General features: G+C 40.0%; 1 protein-coding gene across 6 annotated transcripts in view; it reads right to left on the bottom strand.

Moving 5' to 3' along the window:
- The window catches only part of ASTN2 (astrotactin 2), a gene marked incomplete at both ends in the record, with an annotated part of 945,572 nt that overhangs the window by 49,139 nt on the left and 874,312 nt on the right, over positions 1-22,121 (bottom strand). The window lies entirely within an intron of this gene.

Genomic DNA, 22,121 nt, shown 5'->3' with positions numbered 1-22,121 from the left:
ATTTCATCTCTTGGTGCAGAGTAACTGTTGTTTCTGGTACGGCTGTTTTCTTTTGGCTCTTTGACCAAAGACTTTTTTCCTTAGGCCTGCAGGGTTTTCCTTATTTATCAAAGGGACTGAACTTATGATAAAAGAGTCTTCATATCACATGGCCATGATGTGCCCTTGTGAGATTTACAGAGTGTTATTTGGACATAGATATGGATAAGTTAGGGAAGGAGATTCTATGACTAATTAGTAATGAGGGTCACAGGCACAGAAGATGACAAAGAAAGACATGTGAAGTACTTATGTGTCCCTGAGCTCTGTACCTGCTGAAAGCTATTTAGTCATTGGATTGAAGGAAACATTTGAAGTTAACCAGAAAGAGAACTTTACAAGGGAGACTGAGAAGTAAAAGCTGAAAAGAGTAACTGAACATTTAGAACTTAAGAATTTAACATTAGCTCTGACAGGAGTTGATTAATCAATCTGAATAGAGAAACTCTCATTTCTGAAACTATGTTTCTTTCCATATAAGGTAAATGTGCTATAATAATTTCTAAAAAAATATAACACAGATGTAGTAAAACATGTAAAGACAGTGTCATACTATTTAAACAGCACAGATTGAGGAATAACTAAATGTTCAGCAATATAGATATGTCTGTCAATTGCAGCTCAATGATATAAATATTAAATATTAAAATAACTTCTTGGATGATATGCAAGTATATGAAAGAACATTTCTGAGATATTTAAATGAAAATTTAAAAATAGGACATACAGTTGTAGAATATCATTTTGTGAAAATTTCACACATACATGATTTTTAAAACAGGAGGAAGAAATTTTGATTATTCCTAGTTTTAACATTGTCTTCAATAAAAAGTATACAGCCATTAAAAAAATCAATAAAATCCTTGGTTTAGAATTAAAAATTAGATAATTTAGAAGCAAAACAGAAACATGAGGGAGTATTTTACACCATACAGTATGAAATATTATGTATTGTTTCCTTACTTATATTCATATAAGGAAGGGATAATCTTTCTCCCAGAAGCCATAGTAGGCCAAGTAAACAGATGCAGAACACCACCTCTCAAGTTGTTGGTCATGGGAATGCCATAAAATTTCCCCAAACAATACAGGGTATTACTGAGGCTCTTAATTCCCTACCAGATCTTCGTGATAAGATCTTTTTATTGAAAACAAGACGCACGTTGGTCACAAGCCACAAAAAATAAAAATAAAAATAAAGAAAGAAAGAAAAGAAAGAAAGAAAGAAAGAAAGAAAGAAAGAAAGAAAGAAAGAAAATTAGTAACTGACCACAAAACTTCCCCCCTGCTGGCTAGCTTCCACAAAATCAGACCTTTCCATTTGGGTTGCTTGATAGGAAGAGTTGACCACGGCATTACCAAGTCATGAATTCTATGAATTATCATAACAGCGACAGAAAAATGTATGTCCATGGCTGTGGAATATTGGAGTAACCAGATACACTCTGGGCGAACTTAGTGAATCTCTCCAAGAATCAAAAGTTCAGGAGATAAAAAGCTGCCATGAGAAACATGAACGTTAGTTAACGGGAACAATACTAGACTGCCCTCTAAATTCTTATCTGTATAATCAAAAACGGAAACACCTTCAGGATCTTATTGGAAAAGTTTCTTTGTGCAGTGTATGATGGGTAATGTACAAAGTAACCACTGTCCGAAGTACTTAGAGAATCAGCTGAGTACTCAGCCACAAATGAATAATCTACATTATACCCCTCCTCTTCAAGGCTCAGAGACCATCATGAAAGTAGAGGCAGAAAAATGTAAGGGCAGGAAGTCAGTAGTAATTAGAGCAAAATGGTGCTGCCATTATAAATTCACAGTAGCTTGTAGTTAACTTCACCATACTTTAAAAAAGATCAAACCAGTCAGAATTTCAGCTAAGGCAGAGATTGGCTCACACTAACTGAGGAACTATTGAGTTGATGTCTTCTGGGGGAGAGAGTCAATTTTCTTTATGAGTGTGAGCTCGGGCATCTCTGTACCAGTGAATAGTTCTAAATTTCTGAGTATATGGGTAGCATGAATTGGACTCGGTGGATGGGAAGTTAAGTGTGTGTGTGTGTGTGTGTGTGTGTGTGTGTATCATATAGCATATATGTATATAGTATATATGTATATATGTATTTTTATGTGTGAAGGCATAGAATGAATATGATCAAAATGTATTATATTGTACTATATATGTATATATATGCGTGTGTGTGTGAAGGCATAAAATGAATATGATCAAAATGTATTATATTGTACATATATATGCATTATGCATGTATTTAATACCCCCCAAATTACTAAATTTATTATTAACAGTCTTACCCATCTGTGATGCCTATCCACAACAACAAAAACCAGCACACAACCCCAAGGATGCAGTAGTGGCACACCATGCACACCTTAGCAGTAACCAACAGCTATATAGCTGGCATTAAGACCCACTCAACAAGAGGGAAATGAAATAATCCTAGTCCACAACTCAGGGCTGGTTTTTCATGGATCTTAGAGGAGACCTTAGAGCCACCCCTTGCTATACCAGCATAATCCATGACTAGATACTAAACATTTTTTTTATATACACAGTTACGTATAGTCCTCACCTCCTAACAAGAATTTTTTTTTCACAAACGACCATTAAAGAAAACCACCACCAATAAAAATAAACTGTGGGCCCAGCCCCAGTGGCTATAACTGCTATGGCTCATGGAACATGGAGGAAGAGGGAACAGAAAGATTTTAAGGGCCAGGCGATCCAGAAATTTGTTGTAAGACTATCTCATAGTAATATCAGAAGGTATACTCATAAAATCTTACATAATGACTGCCCAACATCACTTAGAAAATAAAGCCAAGAGTCTAGAAAAACAAAACAAAACAAAACAAAGGTGTTGAGAAGCAGAGGCTTGCTGACCATGAAGAAATAAGTAGAGCTCTTATCTATTGCAGCCTTAGACAGTCTACATTTCCACTGTAGATCTCTTACACTGACCTGAAAGCCTAGTCATAAACCACCAAACTGTTCAATTATAGGAGGTACAAAAACAGAATATTATACGGGACTACAAATTAAAAAGAAAAGAGAGAAATGAATAGAAAGAGGGTCTTGTTTAATTTGGTCTGAGGATTGCAGATCTGGCTCTTTGTACTTGTTTTCCTTACAGCATGCTTCCATGTCTGTCTGCTTTTCAATTTATTTCCAGATAGCCATTGAAGAAATTGGCTCTTCATGAGGGAATTCAGTATGCTTGTAACTAACTTTAATTGGCTGTCTGGAAGCCAAAGGATGGCTGGCATTTGTTTTCAAACAGGACACAGCTTTCCAGATATGTCTATGAATCTCAGGATCATTTGGGTCATGGATTAAAGCCTTATAAAACATGTCAGGTTATTAGGCAAAGTTTTAACTTCTACCTAGCTCCAAGGATTATAAATATAGTTCAAGTGAAAAAAACTCAGATGACCTGAAGTATTGCAACTCCTAAGGAGTGCACTATAGAAATACATGGTTTCCAGTTGTCATTGAGAATATATGTAAATAATGACTGAATTAAATCAGAAAGAAATGGATACTCGGTATATGCTTCACTTTCCCCCTTAATTCTTAGGGCAACTAACAAGCTAAATGTTATCACTCCACAGTACAGTGTCTGTTAAACTTGCAAAGAGGATGGTGTGGCTAAGACTTGAACTTTTAGTCTCTAGAGCCAAAGCATCATCTTTTATACTATGTTGCCTCCTAGAGATGACTGTAATGGGATACTATTCCAAAATCTGGTTTTCTCAAAGCTATTCATTTTCCAATTGAGTTCATGCCACCCTCTGAGTGCAAGCGGAATGTGACAATAAAAGAAATGGTCCCTGACCTTATCCAGTCAGTAATCTGACAACAGGAAGGGTTGTTAAATACAGGAACAGACCTGTAAAGTAAATTGGAAGATTGCTTTTCTTGGCTCTGGACTTTACACTACAATGCAACAGATGTGGAGACAGGTGAGTGAATGACCCTTCAGTGTCCCTAACAAAGGCCTCTGGTGACTTCTCTATGTACAAATGCAGATCAGAGAAATTCATCCACATGTATGTGGTTCTACCAAGTACTATACTCTGAGTTTGGTAGTATCACAATTTACTAATTAGTAATGTAATTTAGTACATATGAATTCATTCTACAGTGGAATTAAACTATTCACTCTACACCCCCAAGTACTGCCCGCTTTTGGTAGCATCCTTACATCTGTGCGTCTATTTCTTTTTTAATCTGGAGGGATAGAATGGTAGAAAATGTAATGCCACAAATATGCAAAATGTCACATATAAAATAATTATCAAAATGCCCAGTACATGGGAAGAGCACAAAAATAGCCATTATTGATTTTGTTTTTCTTTGAAGTTGCTACCACCACCGTGTAGGAAAAGGATCCTTAGAGATTATTTTGTCCATGTTCTCTCCTTACTCACAATGACTGGAGAAGCAACATCACCCTCACTATGAGCAGAAGGAAGCAAAGTAGCACAGAGTTTTGCTCTTCTCACTCCTTCAACAGATAACACAGCTTTTCTCCGGCAGCCTGGTACACAGAACCTAAGAGCTTTTCAAGTTCTCACTGAATGCCTTCCTCTTCATTTTCTGAGTTCTTCATCTGATATGAACGCTATGCATATTTCCTACGTACTTGGGATCTGTGTCATGTGGAGAAGTACACCCTTCCATCATCCTAAGACCTGTGATTTCTGTGAGAGATATAAAGTCCACAACAGACAGAAGAATTTGAAATGCTCTCTGATGTAATATAGCCTAACAGTGCTTTGCAAATTACAACAGATGGAACCCAGGGTGAGGGCTGAACACTGTGTGGGGGTACCTATATTAGCTTCCTATATGTCCACGTTAGCGTTCAATCATATTAACAACCCACGTATTATTTAGTCTGTTACTCAATATTTATTTTATGTTGAGTTGTGTGCATGTTTGCATTTATGTACATGAGTACATCAGTCTACTGAGGCCAGGGGCAGTTGGATCTCCCTGAAGATAGTTTCAGGAGCGTTTGAGAAATTGCCATACAAGTACTGTCCTCCTAAAGAGCAAAAGAGTAGTATGTGCTCTTAATCACTGAGCCCCACTTAGTTTTACTTTCAAAATACAAAACTGCCTATACAAATTTGGTTTAAAACATATATTTCTGCTTTTTGAAATGAAAATGTGTGTGTGTGTGTATGTGTGTGTGTGTGTGTGTGTGTGTGTGTGTGTATGTGTGTGTTATTGTCATATCCCATAAATGCAAGGCCAAGAACAATTTAATTTTGTGGAGTTATTCTTTGTTCTACCTTTACATAGGCTCCCGGCACCCTATTCAGATCACCAGGCTTGTGTGACAAATATCTTTACCCCATGGGTAGCCATGATTGTTTCATATGTTTGAATTCCCCCAAATATTCAGTCATTGGAAACCAGTTGCTCTGGAAACTCATGCTTATTGGGGCACTTGAAACTTGAATACTCAGGGGCCCAAAAGAAAGAAGCTCTTTTGTATCTGAGCCTAGAGCACCGGCTGCTTGGCCACCTTACCTGTCTTCGATGCAGGGTCTCCTGGTAGAGACCTGTGAGATCAGACATAGTCTGCTGCCATGGTCTCAGCTGACCCTGTTCAATTCTTAACATTCTTCTTTTTTTGTTTTGTTTTGTTTCCCTTCTCTTGAAAACAGATAGGGAGTTAGGAGTTGTCGTAAAGGAATGTGCCTGTTCCACATTACAGATCTTCGGGGGCTGCAATCCGAGTGGGTTAGAGCCAGACCCCCACACATTTCTTCATCCACTCACGCTCTCCCTGTGTTCCCCAGAAAAGGTTAACAGCCATTCTGCTGCAGCTTCAGAACGAACCAACAAAGCTCTGGGTGATTTTCTTAAAGGCCTCATTCCCTGACTCAGTCTTCTCCCTCCCTTTCCTTTCAGCACCCCACAAACCCTCCTGCTTGCTCCCCTCCCATTCCCCCTCCTTCACCTCACCTCTCCTTTCTGATTGGGTTGAGGTCACAGTCAAAGCTGGACACAAGAGCGAATTGAAAACAGGTTGGGAAAAATGCAAGCAGAAAAATCCAAAATGGAAGGGGAGCTCAAGTGGGAAGAAAGTTTCCACATCCTAGACTCCACATGTTTCAGAAGTACCAGGAGAACTTCTAGCCTCTCTGTAACTGGCAAACACCCTCTGCCAGGACACCAAGAAAGTTTTTTTTCCCTCCCCACACTTCCCTGCCTTTTTACTTGGACAAGTGAGGACATGCGTTCTGAGAGCTTATCAGTAAGAAAATATGCTTCTGGGCCTCAGACCTGTTAGCTACAATTGGTTCATTTCTTCTAAAACATAACGCTGTTTTTAGTCAGAGGGACTAGTGATAACGATCCTTACTAATTTATTGTACTAATTGTATGAAATAAAGGAAACAGTCAGTTGATGGGCAAAGGAAGTCTGGTTTTGAATGCAGACTCACCACATTTGAACTGTGGAGTTTATCCAGGAATGGATAACTACACTCTAAGAGGCCGCTTTTTCATCTGCAAAGGTGATGGGCATGTGTATTTCAGAGAATCAGGCAAAGAGTAAAGGAGCTAATAGTATATAGAATGCTTTGTATGTGTTGCTGGTCCTTCATTCCTGCTACCTAACCCCCAGCAGATCGCAGTAATCTATCTGATGGCAAAACTCATTAGTATTCAAACTCATTTGCTTTTCAAGACACCACATAGTACCTCCTTTCCTGGTACTTTTGGAAACAGAGCTACATTTGGAAGAGAAGAACTCAAAAGGAGAGCAACAGAGGAAGTGTTTATCTCTTTTTATGGCATCAGTGATGACAGACACCTACACTTACATTCTCAAGTTAAATGCTCCCAGCAACTGATCCTCATAAATTGGATCCAACCAAATGGATTTCATTTGTAGTGCTTTTACCAGGTAAAGAATGAGCTTCAGGGAGTTTAATAATGGTGCCTAGGAATGGCCAAATAAAGGATAGATGTCATGGACCAAAATGTTGTTTGCTACATATTGGCCTGCAGACCGTGAGATGTTTCCTGAAAGAACTGTGTTTGGACCACTGCTGTTTCACCAGTCCTTGGCGCAAGCTGGCCATGCAGCTGTTTTCAGAATTCTGTGTAATTAACTTCCGTGGTTGGATCCTGGATCTCATTCCCTCAACCCCAGTGGCAGGCATTAAAAGACGTTTCTCTTGGGAGACCCATTCTGCTTGCTGGGTTGTGACCTTTCAGTAGTAAATAAGGCTCACGTGGTATAGTAGAGACCAGTAGAAAATAATCCCTCCCAAAGAACCAATGGTGGGCTAGCATGTGGATGTGTACAGTCCCTGTGAGGCAGGCATTATGCACACTCTAGTAGACATTTGTTGTTCTTACCTGCTTAAAGTCATCCTGCTCTTGGGTTGTAGTTCCATTGGAGAATTTAGTTTGCCATAATCTCCATTTATATACTATAGCTAGAGGTAAGACCCCTTCTATTATTCTGAAGTTAATGTATATTCAAAGCCCATATATCCCATGTCAGAAACAAAGCAATAAATGGCCCAGGGACTTAATAGTTACATGCACTGGCTATTCTTCCAGAGGACCTAGATTATATTCCCACTTCCCACAGAGCAGTAACTTCAGCACCAGGGAATCTGACACTGCTTTCTAGCCTCCAAGAGCACCAGGCACAACACAATATGTTGCAGGCAACCAGGAATAATGATCAAGTCATGATAACATCCTATAAAACCGAGGACCCAGTGACTTCTGAAGTTTGAGCTACCCTTGAATATTCAGATATACAAGTCAGTACTTCCTCTTTCCTGCCAAAGGTGGTTTTGATTTGCTTTGTGTTACGTGCAACCAGGAGTCCCACACATCTGCATCACTGAGGCTATGCTTGTGACTGTCATTGTACAAGTAAAACTGAATAGTTAAAAAATATAAAACAATTAGCACAAAGTCTTATTCTGTCTAAATTCAATTATCTCAGACTCTAAAACCCAGAGGTTGCATACCATGAAACACTGAGTAGAATGCATGAGGCCTTATCTCCTCATGTACAGTTGTCTGCCATCTCTGAAGAATTCCTTTCTTTGACCCCTTCAATTTCTTATTGTCTATGTTCTTCCATCCCCACACAGGCCAATTATGCTGGTGTTTCTTTCCCTCTAGCATGGCAAGCATGATGCTGACCCTGGTCTTTTACAGTTACAATTTCAGTATCTAGATAGCACACTCATCCCCTCTTCTTACCAAGGTTCCTCACGTGTCACCGCTTCGGAAAGATATTTTGTCATTCGCCGTTCTAAGAGATGAACTTCAGCCTCTAGACTCCTCGTCCTATTTCGCTTCAATTGATGCCTCTTGAAAATGATGAATTATGGTACTGTTTGTATCTGTGTATTGTGGGTGCCACGAGGAATCTCATTTAGAATGGTGTCAGCCAGTACACAACAGGTTCTCCAAAAAATATTTGTCTAGTGGTAAATAGATCTCCTGCATTGCATAAAATAAACTTAAGGCCAGAAGCACAAAGAAGAATGTCTTGTTTGTATTATCTTAAAAGTACAAGCTCTTGCTCTCTTAACTTCTCTTGTTTCTCCTGCTCTCCCTCTCTCCCCATTTCTGCCCCCCCCACATGCTGATGGCCAGACTCTACTCTTCTTCTTCTTCTTCTTCTTCTTCTTCTTCTTCTTCTTCTTCTTCTTCTTCTTCTTCTTCTTCTTCTTCTTCTTCTTCTTCTTCTTCTTCTTTTTCTTCTTCTTCTTCTTCTTCTTCTTCTTCTTCTTCTTCTTCTTCTGCTTCTTCTTCTTCCTCCTCCTCCTCCTCTTCCTTCTCTTTCTCCTCATTCTTCTTCTCCCTCCCTCTCTCCCTTCCCCTCTCTTCCTCCCTTCCCCTCCTTCTTTCTCTCCCCTCCTTCCCTTAATTCCCCTCCCATAGCCTGAATAAACTCTATTCTATACTATACGGCCATGTGCCCAGTACCTCGAGGAGAAGGGAAGCCTCAGCATGCACCTGTAGAGGCACACCCTTCCCCCATGCCATACTGTACCTCCACCAAATATATCTCTTGGTCTCTAACCTTTTTATAAAACACACTATGGTGCTGAAACTCCAGATTTAGAAATGCAAAGGTTCTATCCACTGCTACCACATGGAGAGCCATCACTCACTAGACCTACACACCAAAACTTTGGAGAACTGGTCTCTGCCCAAACCACCTTATCTGAGCAACATGTGGAGACCCTTGGCCATTGACTGTATACATGATGTCTGTGGCACAAGGCTGCCTGAGAGGAAGGAGAGGAACCTGAACTCTAGTGGGGACCAGAGTCCATGAGTTATAAGGCCTTTCGTCGGAAGCCCTGTCTACACTGCACTCAAGAAATGTCTCTTTGCAATAAATAGAGACTACCACAGAAAACCGCAACAGATCAAACTGCAGAGTTGTGGAGCCCAGTCTCAGTGAGAACATCTACAAAGTTCTCTTACATCTAAGGCTCAAGGAACACTGTGGAAAAGATAGCATATAAACTGTGAGAACTATAGGATCATGAAATTTACTGAGACTGTGTGCTGTGAATGTTAGACGCTATACCCATAATGCATCACCCATGTGGCTGCCTAAATATGAGCAGAACAAAACGGACACCAATAGATATACCAAAGTAGACTGTGGGACCAAGACCAAGGATGGGGGCTGTCATGTGACAAACCCCAAGAACCAGTCTTCAGAGACCTGCATCAAGGTGCATATCTAAGTATACTTTGTAGCTGGGTGAGGAGAAACGTAGTCATATGTTAGGACTTCCATGAAGACTGGGGAAGCAGCTACCATGCTTGCCTCAGTTCTTTTTTTGGCTAGCTTACTGGTATTCTGGAAGCCATCTTAGATCCAATGCTACATAATGCAGATCAAAACTCTTCAAGGGAGTTGCAGGAGCCTGTGGTGTCTTGCTCTCCATCCCACTTTTTCCTTCAGAAGGCTAACCTCACCATGCCCACAGTTGACAAGGAAAAGCCCATGAGCCATCAACCTTACACAAAGAACTGTAGGCAACTGAGGAAGGCCGAGACTGGGAGAGGTACTTCCCCAGGGAAGAGCCTACCAATTGGTTGTCCAATGCTAAATGGTCAGTCTTGAAAAACATACATACAAGCAACATCATGCCGACTGAATGGTTTGTATTCAGCAGTATGCAGCTTCCCTGAAGGCAGGGTACACATCTATGCGAATTTTCACTTCTTGCCCTTAAGACTCCCACACCTTGAACTTCCAAAGAAAAGTCACTTCCTGAATGTAGTTTATTCTGCTTCCATATGCCACATGCCAGTCTTTCTTCCCAGGGACTGCTCAAGCTAGGGTAAGTGTGGTGCAGGTAATGTCCCCCCAGAGGAAAAAACTTTAAATTCTTTTTTGACTCTTTGTCCTCCTGAGTACCAAGAGGATTGGTTAATTTTGTGTTGAAAGCATCTGCCCAGCTATCTTTGTTACAGCTCAGACCTACAACACCAAAAACGAAGTACCTTTCAGATTCGGTTGAAGCTAACAGCTTGGTCCTTCATTCCAGGTATGTCCTCGTTTCTCTGCACTGCTGATAACCAGGAGTAAACAGCCAATCTATAAGGTGATCAAAATCCTGCAAGTTGGACATTCTGGTCCAAATAAACCAACAGGAATCATCAAACTTGAGTAAGCAAATCTAAACAGCGTCATTCACTGTCTCCAATTTGTGTTAAGAATTTAAGGCCAGGAGTCTCTGTGCTGATGGGGCTTGTGTTTTGTATAGGCAAGAAATCCAGAGATGTGCAGAACTAAATGGGGAGAATTTGATAGAGATGTACTCAATACATTTTCCTGTCCCCTGTTTCTTACTGGGGCCAGTGTAAGCAGCCTTCTGCTTTTTCATTCAAAGTTGCTAAGCACATAGGAGGCAGTGGAAACTCTTGTGTCTTTCCTAAAAGGCTCTAAGCCCTTTTTTTTGCAGTATCTCTTTCCTCCCTCAGAGGTACTGATAATACAAGCAGATCAGCTATGATTCATGGGCAAGAAAAAAAGATACATGCTAAGATAATAACTTTGATGTATACAGCTTATTTGGGAAGCAGGAATGGAGAAGTAATTGAAAAAAATGGTGTTTAATATAATGGTCAATCTGGTTTGCTGATGTGAGTCTCGGAGCCTTGATTCTATAGGGATATTTGACACAGGGACTGGGACATCTCTCAGAGTTGTCCTCCTGGAATTAAGGAACTAGAGTACTCAGCCTCTATATGCTGAATCCTCTTAGCTGGGTCCTTCTACTTGGATTGATAAACTGTGATCTTCATGGGCCTGGGGTGCTCTCTCAGTCTTGCATTAAGCCAAGAGACACAGTGTGAGCATAGATCTGAGATCACTGCCAGCTGGAGTTGACCCTGAACTGCTCCCAGGGTATTTGCATGAAATGTCCCTGAGACAAGGGGATATACCAGAGCCCTGAGCATACCATCTACAATGATGCATTCTTTGCTTTTGAGGAGTTTGGTGAACAATTCAAGTGCTTTCCTTATTGATATCGAAGGGCTAATTTGTTAGATTTACTGTGATGAATGTTCACAAGCAGTTGCGGACACCCATTAGGTGCCAGAGAAATGATTACAACTACAGACTTCGGTCTGAGCCACATGAACTGAACTATTTTCCTGTGCAGCTCACAGCTTAGAAAGGGAGAATTGTCAGGGTTGCTTTTGTGTGAGACCCACCAAGGAGTCCTGCAACTTATTATTAATATAGACTTTAATAATAATAACTCCGGCATTAATATGCACTTGGATAATAGAGCCATTCCTTCCCTACAGTTGGATAAATTACAGCCATAAAAGCCCTCGACATCTCCACAGTCTGCCGGACAAATGATGCTAATGCACTTGGCTGCAGTGGGTATTACTACCATGTGTGAGGAGAGCTGATTTGGGGACCAGACTGGGAACAACGAGGAAGCCAAACATCCCCACCCCAGCCCATTGGCTCTTACGGACTAAATGTGTGTCTGCTGCCCATGATGAACTCATTCATGGACAGCTTTCTTACTTTGCTATTGCTAAGTCAAAATCTCAGAAGTTACACTGCTGCAAAGAGGGAAAGCTAACCACTGAGAACATATGACCATATAGATCATTCTTCTTTGGGGGCATCCAGCGTTTCTCATACTCCCTGGTGTTCAGCTCTGGACTGAGCTCTTTAGCTAACCTTTCTCTCAGTCTAAACAGGTGAACCTCATGAAGTTACTGCTGGCAGGCTCACAGTGTGATGAAATATCCCATGCTGGGTTGAACAGGCGAGACTAGAAGTATTTATTGTTCTCAGCTTGTGAGAAAGAAAAAGAATGGCTCAGAAGTTCGGGGTCAGCTGCCCAATCACACAGCTCCTTCCAACACAGCAAAACTCTGATTTGATGCCATACTATTCTCATTCCAAACCTGGAGGGTTAGTATAGATTTTGTTTACAACACTACACACCTTTTAGCTGTTCTGTCCTATGAACCTCAAGACACCTTGTCTCTTAAGTGAACATGTCAGTGTCTATTCTGAAAGGAGATTATAAAGTGCAAATTAAGTCTAGAGAAGAACTTTCTAGTCTTCAAAGTGGGATGCATATATAAGTGGTTGTACTAAGAGAAACACACACACACTACCATCTATCTTAACTGTCATATATAATGCGGAATAATGTCAATATTCAGCCCCAAGGCCATAGCAGAGATAAAGAAGTGAGAGAGTAAGGAGTCTTTACTTTTTTATTTAAAGCTTTATATAAACACTGTCACTGTCTTCATGCATGCCAGAAGAGGGCCTCAGATCTCATTACAGATGGTTGTGAGCCACCATGTGGTTGCTGGGATTTGAACTCAGGACCTCTGGAAGAACAGTCAGTGCTCTTAACCACTGAGCCATCTTTCCAGCCTGGGAGGAACCTTTACAAACTAGGAAACAGGTCTACAGTATGGAGGAATTGCAGAGCCAATGAATTTGTGGACTCCATGCACACAAAGAAGTTGGAGAATGAGGATACTATCAAAATCTAGGGCTAACTTGGGGATCCACGAATTCTTCTCCAATTATCTTCTTGCAGCTCACGTTCCGTTCTTTCTTCTGCACATGTGATTTTCTTCCTCCTTATAGATCTCTGAACTATCCTATCTAATTCTAACCCACACCAGCTGTACTTAACTGTGTTTATTTTCACCTTAGGACTCATTTTTTTTTCCTCCTTAGGAAAATGTGCAGTTAGTCGGTTTATTGCTTCTTCCTTGTCTCATTATTAAAATGCTGGTTCCATGTTTTCAGAATCATTGTACATCCTGCTCATGATATCCCCATGTCCAGAAGGTCATGGAAAAAGCAGGAATTGCTCACTAAAGATCTTCTGAATAAATGGAGGGATGGAGAGGAGAGGCAAGACTAAAGAGTTAATGATTCTATAAAAAAAAAAACTGTAAACGTTCTAGCTCATGTTTATCTTTTACGCATTTGCTCATCAGTGGTAGCTTCTAAAAAGCTTCATACCACTTGACTATATCCTGAAGGGTTGAGGGACCCTACCTACCCTACATTCCTGCCTCTCAACTGTACCTCTGCTTACTGTGGTTCTTAACTCATTTTTAGCAATTTTTCTATGTCCCCTGTGGACTGAGAAACATTATGTAAATGGCCTCATCTTGTCTGATTTATGATATGAACCTTATTGTTTGAACTTATTCGGGACGACTAGGTCAATGAACAACCATAGCTTCCTTCCTCATTTATAAATGGGTACACAAGGTAAAGGCTTGGGAATGTTAGGGCTTTCCTGTTCATCAAATTTTTAGTGGTATTGGAAAATCTCATTCCATGAGGTTACTGAATCTTACAGGAAAAATAACTGAGTAAGGGCCTGGGAGACTGTCCTATGTTTCTGTATCCTTGTGAGATTCTGCATAAATTATCTCACCCTCTTCTGCCGAAACAAATAACTACCAAAAATAAAATACTCACCGGGTTATCATTTATATGATTTTGTTTAACAAGAACTTCCAACATTCCATCTTTTCCACATATGCATATATGTGTCCTTATCATAGAAAAGCTTCCTAATTAACATTATGGCTTCCTTTTTCTCCTTTATGTTGGAAACTGAACTTACAACCTAATCCAGACTGATGAAATACTTTACCACTGAGATGCATCCCATTCCCCTTTCCATGTTTGAATTTGGAAAAGTGTCTTACCAAGTTGCCTACACTGTTTCTGCTCATAGCCCAGGCAGCCAGTGGACTTGTTATCCTCCTGTCTTAACATCTTGAGTAGCTAGAATTAAAGGCTTAATGTTGTTGTTTAGTGATGTTTTGTCAACGTTAGCAATTCTACCCAGTCTTCCTCTCATTGGCACTGTTCATTTAATATCATAGCTCTTTCTCCCTTGATAACAAAGGTCTACGGTATTTGTATGCAGCTGTCTCCTTTGGCAAAGTCCTTAACTATCTAACACCCACTATCTTGTCATATTTAACCTTCAAAAGGTAAAGCTGAGTTGAGTGCAGGATACGTGGGAAAATTCCCATTGCACAGAAGAGAAAGAGAAAACACAGGAAAGAGATGCATCCATTGAAAGTTGTACAGAAACTAGATTATTTCCTAATTTCTAATTCCCAGCTTTAATAGGAGGACCTTGCGCTCCTGTCTCTTCACTTGGGCGATGAGCTGACAATGACAAACTCAGCATTGTAACCATCCTGCAGCACCTAGCCACAGCTCTTTTTTCCTGAGCCTTCTACACAAAAGCACCGAGTTCAACAATTGTGTTGACTGGGGACATCAACAATGCGTTTTGGGGGGAGAAAAGCATCATGAAATATCACACTCTCCAAAGGCTGGATTTGAATCCTGACCCTGCTATGCTTGTCCTTAAACTTTGGTTTGATGCTACAACAGAGTCAATAGAATCATATCTGGGACTCATTTGAAGTGTAATCAGAGCACGTGGCATGTTGCCAACATCCCTATGAGGGGGAGCTTCACTGGCATCATCATGGTTATGAAAAATACCAATTCAGGAGACATTTTCTAATGAGATAAGTTAAAGAAAGCCCAGCAAATTTGAGAAAATGAGCTGCCCTCCTGAATTTAGCACATCTTATCCTCCCAAACCAGGACAGTATATACTAGGTGCCCAAAGATTAGAAATTGCTGAATGCCCAAAGTTTCCTTTTCTTTTCTAAGTATAAACCTCAAAGCCGGTGGGGAGAGATAGCAGGGGTATTTGAAGCATATAAACAAGCCTCTAATTTCTCATTCTCCTGTAGTAGGAGAAAAATTCTTTTTTTAAACTCACCAGGACCATTCAAACAGAACCTCTGAGTTCCCAGAAATGAACTAGGGGGATTAAATTAGATAGTGAGCACATTTGTTTTCTTGAATATGCTTTCTTACCATTCACAAACACACACACACACACACACACACACATACACACACACACACACACACACACACACACACACACACGCACGCACGCACACACACCCCTCCTGCTTCCCATCCATCCCTGGAAGAAACCAACTTACAGAAGGGTGGAGAGACACCCTTCTGTAAAGTGAGTCAAATTTTCTGCTCATGCAAGTAACACCATTTCACCAGGCTGAGGTGAATCATTAATACGAGGTAAGATTGGGAGGTGACACACAAAAAAAGGGCAAATTTCCTAGTGTTCGTCTGTATGTGTGCAAAATATGTGTGTATGGGGGTGGGTGAAAAATGTAAAAAAATATGTAGTCTGAGAAAAATTAACAGAGAGTTAGATAGTTAAAGATGTGAAGATACAAACACGTATGCAAGCAGAGAAGAGAGGGAACAAAGAAAGGGGGAGATGAAGGAATTAGAAAAGGGTGGTGGTGGAGACTAGAAAAGACAGGGAGAAAGAAAGTATGGATGGTAGAGAAACTCCACTAGAGAAAAATGTCCCGACACATTTGAGAAAGGTGATCTTGGTTACTCCTGTTCCCACTTCTCCCCAGAGAAGATGGTCTAGTGTCATGGAAAACAGTGAGGACGTTTTCCCATCTGCATCTCCCCAAGTATGCGCTGCTTTCATTCTCCATTTCACTGAATCCATTAATGCCAAATTATATTTAATATTTCTTTTAAATAGGAAAGACAGACCAAAGAAGCTCTTTCTTTAGTCTGCAATGTAAGCTATAAAAGTATTTCTAAGATTGGAAATTTGGGTGAGTGAATTTTTCCTACTGTTAAATATAAATCTTGGGTTACACTGAATGAGTAAACATGTTTTATAAGTTTCTAACTCATACACACCCCTGTAGGTTTACAGCACCTATATATCTATCATCTACCTACCTATCTATCTATCTATCTATCTATCTATCTATCTATCTATCGATATATATATATATATATCTGTTTATACACATGTACACTCATGTATAATACACACATATATAGAGAGAGAGACATTTATATGTACATCTTTATAAATACTGTATATACATACTATAAAGACATTTATACAAACACTTATATTCTTTACATGAACAACATACACATGCAAAAATAAGCATGCAAGTACATTTTTGTATGTATAATTAACCTAACTTTGAACGGTTCACTAAACTTTCATTCATAATCTTTCTTATAGCCATTCTGTGGAGGGTAGGTGGGAGATCACCCTTGGTTTGCAGGTACTTGCAGTGGAGGTAAAGGTTCTGGAGGCCCACATATCTCTAATAGGTTATAGTATCCAGCACATCCTTCTATCTCCATAATCCCACAGATAGATTTCTTGAGCTCTGATGGTAGGTATAGCATCAACTTCTGGACCTTCAAGAATTTGAGTCGATGTAAGCCAGAAGTGCCATAAAATTTAGCGCGTCATATTTTTAAACATAGTTTTCTTTTGTAAAAAAAGTTATACCTTTAAATTTTTATACTCTATCTGCTTGATTTCTACTCTATCCTCTCCTCCTCCAACTCTTCCCATATCCCCCAGTTCTTATCAAATTCAGAGATCAACTGAGCATATGTGCCCCACCTTAGTTCATCTTCCATGCAACTGTTACAGCTCAAGTCTACAAAGTGCAACATTAAAGAAAGCCAGTAATAATGGGTTTCAGTCTCAAAACCCTTTTTTATTGGGATAGTGGGCATCAGCACCATGACCTGAAGCATCTAGTTTTCTATATTTGACATGCCTAGGAGCTGTACTCAGCCAATCACAAAGCAGACAGGGCAGCATGCACAGGAGAGAAAGGCAGGTGGTCACTACTGAAAATGACCTGTATTTTGACTGTTGGAAAAGAAGGTTCATTTGATTTTACTTAAGGAACAGATATAACAATAATTAATGATATTAAACACATAATTCTTTCTGGTTCCTATGGTACATATGTGAGAGGGAGCTTTTTTTTATGTTACCTTCTCAACTGATCCAATTATTACTAATGACAGTGATATTGATATAATGTATCTACTTTTAGTATTTCATCCTATTCCTTGTAGTTTCCATAATCATCAAATTTCAACTTTCCAGAGTTAGCTGGTTACATAATTCACAGAAGAACATATCACAGTTCAGAGGGCTTAAGTACCTTGCCCAAATCATATGTCAAATTGCAGGTTCATAGAGAAGAGATATCCTCATATTCTATGAGGTTGAATAAACTATTTTTCATTCTTGGTAAATATTGGCTATCCTTTCATACCAGAGGGATTCACTGTCATATGGAGCAATGGCATCCAAGCAAGGGAATTATCTTTTGTGGTCACCTTATGCAGAAACCAAAAGAAGAAACAAGAGCAGATCTCTGACTTAGTATGTATGTGTTCCATTATCCAAAACTTGATTCATGTCATTAGCTTACATTGTAGAGGCAGATGAAGAAGGGTCTCCCAGACAAATATTCATAGACTCTTTCCTCTGGTGACACAGGCTCTGCTATCATCTAACTTCTCTCTGATACCCATCTTGCTTCCCTATTTTCCCTCTTCTTCACTAAGAGGTCCATGAATATAAATGTGTATGATAAGACATCAGGAATTTTTTTAAAACAAGGAATAAACAAAACTAAAACCCAAACCAATAATGTATCTTGACTCCTGCTCAAATGGGTTTCCCTTTTATTGTAAAGTAGGAAGAAGAAATACATCTATTTCAGTGAACCATTTTAAAGATTTAATTTAAACTGTTTAGGCCTGGGCCTGGAAGATGGCACAGCAGTCGAGTGGAAGAAGATAATCGAGTCTTACAAGTGGACTTTGTAGGATATATACATGACAAATTCCACAAGTGTCATTGCATCCCAAATGGGAACATGAACAAGTCTTTTCAACTATGTCCACTCCCCACCATCATTTGTGACTCAGGAAACCCAAGAGCTTACTTCTCCAGTAACATCTTTCATTTTGCTCATGATACTTCCAAAAACTACATACTCCTTGGTGCTCCTTGATCTTGACCATGTGTCAGGGCCTTGGCTATTGCTCTGTTCTCAGTCCTCTGAAGGCTCATCCAGGTCATATGTTCACAGTCTCACATCTTATAGGTATTTATTCAAATATCACCTTCTCAGAGAAGCATTCTCTGATGACAAAGGGAATCCTCATTGCTAAGCAGCCTCTTTATTTGTCATGAAACACACTTTATACATGAAATTGTTTTGTGCACTTACAATTTTACCATCATCTTTACCCCCTTCTGAAACATGAGCTCCATGGTAGATGTTTAGATAAAATGCCTTATTTTATCCTTAGTTTCTAGGATAGTATCTACCACATAGTATCTACTCAATATGTGGCTTCTGAATAATTTAAGGGCTCAGCTTGGTAAAAAGAGGGTTCAAAGCCTTTCATCTGAAGGATAATGTAGCTGATGCCATTGAACGTAAATGTTGAACTCAAATCCAGTGTATTTTCCCCTCCACTGATGTGGGTTTCTTATAATTTCTGCCTTTACTTCCAAGTCTATATTGAGAATAAAGTGAAAAGTCATAGGGATGGTGAAATGTGGAGTGATCTCCCAGGGTTTTTCCTATCTAGACACAAGAAAAGAAACAAGAACCATGCTTGAGAATAAGCAGCAGAGCTAATAGTGACCAACCAACCACGAGCAGACATAGTAAGGGAAGAAATGATCTTCAGTTTGAGAGACTGAAAGAAGACAGGGCAAGAACAACTCCAGCCATCTCCAAGGCTCAAAGGAGTCAGAAATGTGTTCAGTGCCCTTTCAGTGTTATTTTCACTCCATAAAGAGGAGATGGCTTTATTGCCTCCACATTTCCATTTGCCTATTGGCCATGGACCAGTCCTTCAGGGTAGGGAGCCGCTTAGTGACCGTCAGATCTCTGGGGAGGAAAAGAGGTCAGGTGTGAACTTGGGCTGTGATTTCCCTCAGTCTTCCTCTGTGACTCACCTTCCCTTACTGGACTTTGTTTTCTCTTCTATTTAAAGACTTTTGGGGCTTAGAAGTGCTCTGGGGATTGGTTTGGAACAGATCGTGTAAAGAAAAGCATGTACCTCTGCATGTGCCAAGTTATTGTAGGTCAGGTTCTGTTTCATTGTGTTCTACAGAGGACATTTCTAATTCTTGCAGCCAGCTCAGGAGATTGACATCACCATGCATATTTTCATACTATAAACCCCAAACTCCAGAGATTGTGTACAACATATTTGAGATTAGAACACAGAAGCACTACAAATATAATTCATGAAGTACAGAGCCAAACAAAGAATTATCAACTGAGGAATACCAAATAGCCAAGAAGCACCTAAAGAAATGGTCAACATCTCTAGTCATCAGGGCCATGCAAATAAATCAAAAAAAAAAAAAAAAAAAAAAAAAAAAAAACTCCAAGTTTCCACCTCACACCCGTCAGAATGGCTAAGGTCAAAAACTTAGATGACAGCAGATGCTGTCAAGGATGTGGAGAAAGAGGTACACTCCTCCACTGTTGGTGGGGTTGTAAGCTGGCAAAACCACTCTGGAAATCAGTCTGGCAGTTCCTCAGAATATTGGACCTAGTACTACTGAAGACCCAGCTGTTCCACTCCTGTGCATATACCCCAAAGATGTTCCAATATATAACAAAGACACATGCTCTACCATGTTCATAGCAGCCTTATTTATAAAAGCCAGAAGCTGGAAAAATCCTAAATGTCCTTCAACAGAGGAATGGATACAGAAAGTGTGGTACATTTGCACAATGGAATACTACTCAGCTATTAGAAACAATGATTTTATGGAATTACTAGGCAAAGGGATGAAACTAGAGACTATTATCCTGAGTGAGGTCACCCAGTCACAAAAGAACACACATGATATGCAGTCACTGATAATTGAATACTAGCCCCAGAAAGCTCTGAATACCCCCAGAAACAGCTCACAGACCTTATGAAGCTCAAAAAGCAGGAAGGCCTCAGTCCTTCTTTAAAAAAAATTAATTAATTAATAAAAAAGAAAATAAAAGAAAAAGAAAAAAAAATCTAATTCATATGGATCAAAATAACATCTCACACAAACCAATGAGATGATTCCCTCTCTTTCACAGAAAGGAGAATGAGATCCTGAAGCTGTGGAGAGAAATGAAAGCCAACTCTAACTAGAATTGAATCAAATGTGTTAAACTAAACCAGAAAGGAGAATCTATATACCATGCTCTATGTGCTTTCCTTATTTTTCAATTGGGACAGTGGGGCAACTACTGATATGGTGTACAAGGTAGAGAAAGTACCTTTCTGTGCCCTCCTAGGCACCATGGCATTATTTACTCAGTACCGGCGAGCACTGCATATTCAAAATAGTTCGAGATGCTACCGCCATTTACCTAATAAATGAGTAAATGGGTTTCCAGGCCAGATCCACCTCCCTCTCCCTAAACTGTTCTTGGCACCTCTCAACACTGGGACTTTTGTTCACATTTTCTTCTTTGATACATTCTTTCCATTATTCTTCAGACTCAGACCTTAGGCCCCAGCTTTAAGAACCTCAGGCAATCCTACTTCTCTGCCTGTCCTCCCATGCTTCAGTCATCAGCTTGGGAACTCTTGAGAACTTTTTCTAAGCCTTAGTTATTAAAACTGTGCAGTGGAAAAATAAGAGACCCCAGAGAGCTGTGTGAGAATTGTGGTGCCACGGGAATTCAGAGATGTAGAGATCACATAGACCCTCAATGGGGGAGGGGGGTGACAGTATTCAGCCTCTATTGATTAACACAGATCCACAGCATGAGGGAACTGTAGTGTTTTCCATTCATTTACTCAGCTAGAACTTCAAACTGAGTAGTCCTTTCAACACTACTAGTCAAGAGCTTCACTTCTCTCTCTCTCTCTCTCTCTCTCTCTCTCTCTCTCTCTCTCTCTCTCTCTCTCTCTCTCTCTCTCTCTCTTTGTCTGTCTCTCTCTGTCTCTCTCTCTCTCTCTCTCTCTCTCTCTCTCTCTCACTCTCTCCCTCCCTCCCTTCCTCCCTCATCTCCCCCCTCCCCCCTCTGTGTGTAAAAGATCCATAATTTATGCAACCTTGACTATAAAAGATTTATCAGCACCCTTGCTAACATGCATGGTAATTCACAATTTACAAAGCATTTTACTTTTATTTCTGCACTTTCACCTCCATAACCATGTTCCAGAGAAAATTTAGTTTCAGGAGAGTGAAGTTTAGCATTAGAAAGGCAGAGAATGTGGAAAAGAGATTTGCATAATTGTGAAAATTCTAGAACCTGAACCCAGTTCTAACTCGTTGCCAAAGTCAGCCATATGCACAAGATAGGGTATTGTGGATGAGTAAAGAAGGAAGTGTTTTCATTGAAGATCTTTTGAGAGGCAAAAGTTGGGGCTTTCAGTAAAGAAGCAGAGCCCTCAAAAGGTTTCTCCCTCTCTTATTATGATAGAAGAAAGCTGTCTCCACTTCCAAATATAGCTCAATATGAAGCTGTGAGCTTTACAAGCCATTTGTTGGTTGATGTCAGGCATCCCTTTTGCAGCCACTCAAAATCTGATGTACATTTCTGGAGAGAAACAAGGGCACGATGAGGATGG

This window comes from Micromys minutus (assembly GCF_963924665.1).
Source record: "Micromys minutus genome assembly, chromosome: 28".
Lineage (NCBI taxonomy): Eukaryota > Metazoa > Chordata > Mammalia > Rodentia > Muridae > Micromys > Micromys minutus.
Note: the sequence above shows the minus strand (reverse complement) of the source record. Positions and strands in the feature narration are given on the sequence as shown.